General features: G+C 33.7%; 1 pseudogene; it reads left to right on the top strand.

The window, feature by feature from the left end:
• Positions 1 to 4,318: 4,318 nt before the first annotated feature.
• LOC149547229 (G-type lectin S-receptor-like serine/threonine-protein kinase SD2-5) lies at positions 4,319 to 6,581 on the top strand (annotated as a pseudogene).
• The last annotated feature ends 567 nt before the right edge of the window (positions 6,582 to 7,148 follow it).

The following is a 7,148-nucleotide window of genomic DNA, read 5'->3' as shown; positions in this document are numbered from 1 at the left end:
TGTCATTGAAGTGAATCAAAATGAAAATGATATATTCACCTCTCAGGAAAAGTATACTAATGGTTTTGAAAAAGGTTTAATATGTTGAAATGAAAATTAATACCAACACCAATTCTTGCAAGTTTAAATCTAAGTCAAGATGACAAAGGATCTAATGTAAATCCAACCTTATGTAGAAAACTTGTTGGGAGTCTCATGTATTTAACAACCACAAGGAAAGATATAATGTTTGGAGTTAGTCTAATTTCAAGATTCATGAATTTAGCAAAAGTTTCACATTGGAAAGAAGGAAAAAGAATTTTGAGCTATATTAATGGAACAAGAAATTATGGAATACTTATAGATTCAAGATTAAATGATTTCAAGATGATAACATACACTAATAGATATTATGTAGGATGCATTGATGATAGGAAGAATACTTCATGTCATGTCTTCCATTTTAAATTAGGTGTTGTATAATGGGCTTCAAGAAACAACCAATTGTCACTCTTTCGCCGGCTGAAGCAAAGTATGTAGTATGTTAAGTAGCTTGGATGAGAAAAGTATTGAAAGAGTTGAAACAAGAACAAGAGGATGCAACAAATATATATTGTGACAAAATTCAGTCGTAGCATTATCAAACGATCTAGTTTTTCACAAAAGAAGCAAACACATTAACACAAGGTATCATTTCATTAGGGAGCTCATCAAAAATGGAAAAATTATTTTGGAGCATTGTAGATTAGAGGATCAATATGTTGACATCTTCACCAAACCATTGAGAAATGAAATTTTTGTGCATCAAAGATATCAATTGGGAATCATAGAAGACAGTTGCGATTAAGGGTAAGTCTTGAAATTAATCCCACCTACCCAACTACTTCTCCAAAGACATCATTTTTCTTCTAGTCATTTTCTATCAAATCATTTTGTCTAAACAAGTTCTATATTATAAATAAATTATTATTATAATCTTTTCTAGAAATTACTTCTACAATGGAATTGAAACATTATTTAAACTACCTTCAAAAATTTAATGTCATCTTTTGCTAAGTAGATATGATAAGATTGAACAAATGTCTAAAGATAAGTCTAAAAATAGGGGGGTTTCTCTAGTAGGGAAAATTAGTCTAGAAATGGAGAGATGAAGTAATATTTGAGAAAACAAGGATTTTATCTAGCAGATGGAATAGTATGAAAAGTAAATGATAAAAGATAATTTTGTAATGCTCTAGACTAGTGTTTTTAATATAATAAAATTATTGCTTATCATGTGTGTGTGCGTGTGTGCGGGCGTGCAATCTAGTTCTATCTCTATTTTAATGTTTTTGGTTAGTTTCACTTCATTATTTATATCTCCTTTTGAGTATGTTATTATTATTGTGTGCTCTCTTTTTGACATAACAGGTGGTTCGAAAAATGAGGATACCAAATTATTTTTTGCCCTTTCTCTTCTTTATTTTCCCATTTTTTGAGCCATTTTTAATTTTATCTTCACTTAAATCTAAATATTAATTTAAAACTATTTTCTAATAGAAATATAAACATATCTTCGAAAAAATGTTTTAGTTTTTACACCTATGAAACTATTTGACATATTAATTTTTTATCAATATATTATTTTCTTTATGTAAGATTATTTTCTTCTTTTTTTAAAGATTATTTATTGAAAATAATCACTTTTTGTGACAAACTGTTCTAACATTATTAAGTAATTTATTGAGGAGCTCCTTGTTTTCTTCTTTTTTCTTAAAGCATTTAGCATTTTTTTATTAGTTTTAGTATGAACAAATTTTATATTTAAAATGAATATTATTCTAATATTTTCTAGAAGTTACTTCTACATTGGATAAGAAAACTTTATTTTAAATGACTTTAATTTTTTAACCTCATCTTTTACTGAGTAGATATAGTGAGATTGAAGATTTTCTAGTATGTGAAGATAAGTATAAAAGAAAGGATTTTTTGCTGCAGTAAGATTAGTCTAAAAATAGAAAGATGCAATTATATTTGAGAAAACAAGGGTTTTCTCTTGTAGGTAGAACAATATGAAAAGTGAATGAACAGAAAGAATTTTGTAATGCTTTGAACTAGTATTTTATTATGTAATCATATTATTGCATATCTTGTGTGTGTGTGTGTCTAGTTATACATACATACATATATACATACATACATACATACATACATACATATACATACATATACATATACATATACATACACACACACACACACACACACACACATATGTAAGTTTTTCTATATATCTCCTTTGTCTCTTACCATTAGTAATGGCTCCCTATATAAATTAAAATCATCTAACATTCGAGCATGTTATTATTATTGTGTGTTCTCTTTCTCTCACACAATAGGTGGTTATTGTTTGTCATCCTTTCTTCCTTTATTTTTCAATGTTTTTGAGCCATTTTAATTTTTATCTTTACAGCTACCTAAATATTTGACATAATAATTTTTAATCAATATATTATTTTCTTTATGCCAGATTATTTTCTTTATTGTGACATAATATTACAACATTATTAAGTAATTTAATTAGTTTCTCTTTATTATCTTACTTTTTTAAAGCATTTATAATTTTTATTTAGATTTTGTATGAAACTTTTCTTTGGAGGATTTCAATTGATAATAAAATGATTTGATATTGAATTTTTTTAAAATTATTTCACATCAAAATATCTTTCTTATGTTAAAAAATTATTTTATTTTATTTTTACAATTATTTCTCATCAAGAATATTTTTTGTTTTTATAAAAAATATTACATTATAATTTATGTTAATAATTGAAAGTTTAGGGAAACTAAAGTTTTAATTATATATATATATAATTTCTCCCTCCTTATCTCCATCTCCTTCCCATCTTCACTCTCTATGTCTACCTATTCTCTTTCTATTTGTCATTTCTTTCTATCTCCCCCTTTCTCTAACTGTCTCGATCTCTCTAGATCCCACTATTTATTTTTCTATATTTAGTTCTATTATTGTTTTCAACTATCTCCTTTATCTCTAGTCATGCATGTATCTCATCCAACCGTATTTCTCTTTCTTGTGTTTTTAACCTCTTTCTTTACCTCTACACATTTTTTTGTCTCTAGAGTCCATACCTTCACCTCTCAACATTTATTCTTTCATCTCTATCTCTTGTCGATCTTATTATTTCTTAATCTCTCTACCCATCCTGGCCCACTTTATATGTCTCTCCCACCCTCTCTCCTTATTTATGCAAAAATTGTATGAGGTCTTTGCTAAGATGTTTTATTTCACATTGTAAAATTGATTTGAAACTATAATTTCTGTGCTTGCAAATTTTTCACACAAACATCAATGTTTGCCCAATGAGCTACCAAATGAGGTCATATAGTACATATTGCATAAAACCAAGCTATACTTTTATTTCTAATTGAGCTTCTACAGCTCCACTTATACTTTTATTTCTAATTGAGCTTCTACAGCGCCCATTGCTAGTCAATATACTGACTATAATTAAAGATAAAAGTTACATAGCCTATTAATGATGAGCGGTCGAGTATTATAAAAGTGAAAAGTTTGACAGTCCATTAATGACCGACGGTTTGAAGCATTGACTAACATAAATCTTACCTAAGGGAACACTTCTATTGTTTTCAACCTAGAAATGTTCCCTTGATAAAATTTACCCTTTAGTTTAAATTTTAGACAATACCACCGCTGGATAGGGTGTTTTATGAATGTCTACCGTCACTTGCTCTATGCGGACGCTGGAAGAGTAACAAGTTACAACTATTTATTCTCCCTGAAATAAATATGAAAATCTGATATCCATGTAACTTGACGGCAGTGAAATAATTGCAATTCCAATTAATTTGGCAGTACGTACTTTTCTTACGGTGTCCGCGAAGACTTTGCAAGCCATACTTTCCCGGTCCTATTTAGGTTCCCCAGTCTCTATTAACCCAATAGACTCGAACTTTAACATCATTGATATTTTTGAACTTGACGTTATAGTTTAACCTAACTCCTCTATTATAATATTCAAATCGTCTTTCATCCGAGCATGTTATCTTTCAGCGGTATCTCTGTTAGACATAATAGCTGATTCAAAAAATGATGGCAAGGGATTGTTCTTTGCCGTCTTCTCTATTTTCTCTAATGCTGCCACTCTTTCTTATATCCTGCTCACTGTTTCCAGAGAGTCTTGCTATCACTCCCACAGCTGCTTATGGAGGCAGAACTTGGAGAAACAATTTCCAGTCTCTAGATATCCTGACACCCTCTGTTTCCAACGATGCACTTGCCCGACCGATCCTTCTGAGCAGCAATACCTCATACAATAATATGACTCTGCAGTATGGATGTGGATTCTTCTGCTATGGCAGCCCTTGTGAAACAGGCTACCTATTTGCAACTTTCTTTCTTGTCTATGCTAGTGATGGTAGGCTGCTTGATATGGAAATGGTGTGGAGTTCAAACAGAGACCAGATTTTGCAAGAAAACGCAGCTCTAGCACTGACCTCCTTGGGAGAGCTTCTATTAAGGAACTCAGATGGCACTCTTGTCTGGTCCACAAATACATCTACCCAAGCTTTTCAAAGGATGGAGATACAAGAATCTGGAAACCTTGTTCTATTTAACACCTCTGGCTGGATCATCTGGCAGTCTTTTGATTATCCAACTGATACCGGGCTGCGAGGAATGAAACATATGGTGGGACGGAAATTTATTTCAAACATCTCTCCAAAGAATACAACCCCGGGTCGTTTCTATTGTACCATGCTTCACGATGACTTCGCTATGTTTACAACCTCCGCACCGGCTCAAATGTATTACAGATACCCCGAGGAACCTCTGCATGTGGAGTTATCTTATGCCCAGTTTGACGATCAGTACCTCAATTATTATTCTCAAGGACAACCATCGCCTGTATATAGAATAGAAATACCCAGCGGCACCCTTTACAATAAAATGGATTCAGATGGGATTTTGAGAGCGTGCTTGGTAAAAGAAACAGAAGGAAGGTCTTGTATTGTCTTTGCACCATTTTTCCGGACATCATTGCCTGATTGTGTTTCTCCAGCATCATGCGGGGACTATGGCGTCTGCCTAAACGGTCAGTGCACTTGTCCAGGAGATGGCAATGCTTTTCAACTGATTGATGCCACAAAACCCACATCTGGATGTGCTCCACGCGTTCCCCTGGTTTGCTCACAGAGGAGTAGGCTCCGAGGTCATCAATTTTTGGAACTTGAACACGTTGCCTATTTTACTTATCTATATGAAAATTCTTCAACGCCAGGGTTGGTGTCAAGGGTAGAATGTAAAACACTTTGCCTCAAAAACTGCTCTTGCAAAGCTGCTTTTTTCAGGTACGGAACCAATTCTTCTATGGGTTATTGTTATCTAGAGTCCAATATCTATTCTATAATAACAATGACTCCAGGGGAGAAGTTTTACAATTCCACTGCATACATTAAAATCCAGTCTAGGTCCAAAGGCTTTGATTCCTCAGTGGTTGTTATCAGTTGCGCTTCTGTGGGTGGAGCTATGGCTCTGTCAATCTTATTGTGGGCATTTATAATGAAGTCTCGAAAGAGAAGACAGCAGAAAGAAAATGATGAAGATAACGAGGAGGAAGATGAGGTAGATTGGCCAGAAGGCTTACCTCTACGTTACACATTTCAGGAACTGAAGGATGCTACAAATAGCTTTAGTACGAAGCTGGGAAGCGGGGGATTCAGGGCAGGTCGAGGGAAGCTCAAAGATAGCAGTGAAGCGACTTGATGGAGCAGGTCGAGGGAAAAGGGATTTCAGGGCAGAAATTGAAACCCTAGGAAAAGCTGTTCATCTTAATTTAGTAGGTCTCAAGGGATTCTGTGCCGAAAAGTCCCATCGAATGCTTGTAATCGAGCATCTCCCAAATGGGTCTCTGGATAAATGGATATTTTTTAACAATATGCATCAACATTTCCTAAACTGGAGGACTAGAAACAAAATAGTTGTGAATATTGCAAGAGGATTGACATATTTACATGAAGATTGTCGAGAGAAGATAATTCATTTTGATATCAAGCCTCAGAATATTCTCCTGGATCAAAATTTCAATGCCAAAGTGTCAGATTTTGGCATGGCAAAGCTGGTTAACAGAGACCAAAGTGAAGTGATAACCATGATGAGAGGGACACCAGGATATATGGCACCAGAGTTGTTGAACATGCATTTCACAGAGAAGGCAGATGTATATAGCTTTGGAGTTATGGTGATAGAAATTGTCAGTGGAAAACGAAGCAGAGAGCTTTCAGACGACTTATTTTCACTGTTAAAAGTTAAGGCGGAGGAAGGGAGGTTAATAGATCTGGTGTTTCCAGGACTTGAAGATGAGGAAATGGGGATGGAAGAGGCGGTAAAATTGTTAAAAGTGGGGATGTGGTGTGTCCAAGGCAATTTTATGAGAAGACCAGCGATGTCCATTGTGGTGAAGGCGTTGGAGGGATTAATAGACACGTTTAATGACGTTCCTTCGGCGGTATCATGCTTGACAGTTGCATCTTACCAGCAGTCTATCTTCTCACCCGAGCCATCTATTTTATACGGACCTAGATAATTTTTTATATGTTTGTGGATTTTCTTCTAGGGAAAAAATCCCCATGATCTCTGTCTATGTTCTAAAATGTTTGAATACGTCTTCATAGTAAATATGTAATCCGCTAACCGATATAATAACTTAAGTAGACTTGTGTAGAAAACTTCTGTAATATAACAATCGCTTCAGCTCATGTTCATAAAAGGGTTCTCTTCTATTATGTTGATTCTGATTTAAATGGACTTCGCATAATTTTATTTTATTTACTTACATAAAAGATGAACAATTAAGAGTTTTTCCCTGGAGTTGAACCAGCAAAAAGAGATGGAGCATCTAACATTTTTTTTTGTCGGTTTTCAGAGTTTGAAATGCTATAAATTACTGATTGTCATATATTTTTAGGTTGTAATGTCTGTATTTTTCATTTTAATAAATACACAAATATTGGGTGTTGCGCAGTTATGTATACATGTAGTCATTTCTTCAAACACTGCAGCACAATAAATGTTAGTTTAGGCGGTTGCCATGGCAAAGTTACATAAGTTGCATTTTGGAGAAAAGTAGCAATTATTGCTCATCGTTTGATTG

This window comes from Cupressus sempervirens, chromosome 7 (genome assembly GCF_028749045.1).
Source record: "Cupressus sempervirens isolate cs-2001-9-10 chromosome 7, ASM2874904v1, whole genome shotgun sequence".
NCBI lineage: Eukaryota > Viridiplantae > Streptophyta > Pinopsida > Cupressales > Cupressaceae > Cupressus > Cupressus sempervirens.
This window is presented reverse-complemented; position numbering and strand designations above follow the sequence as displayed.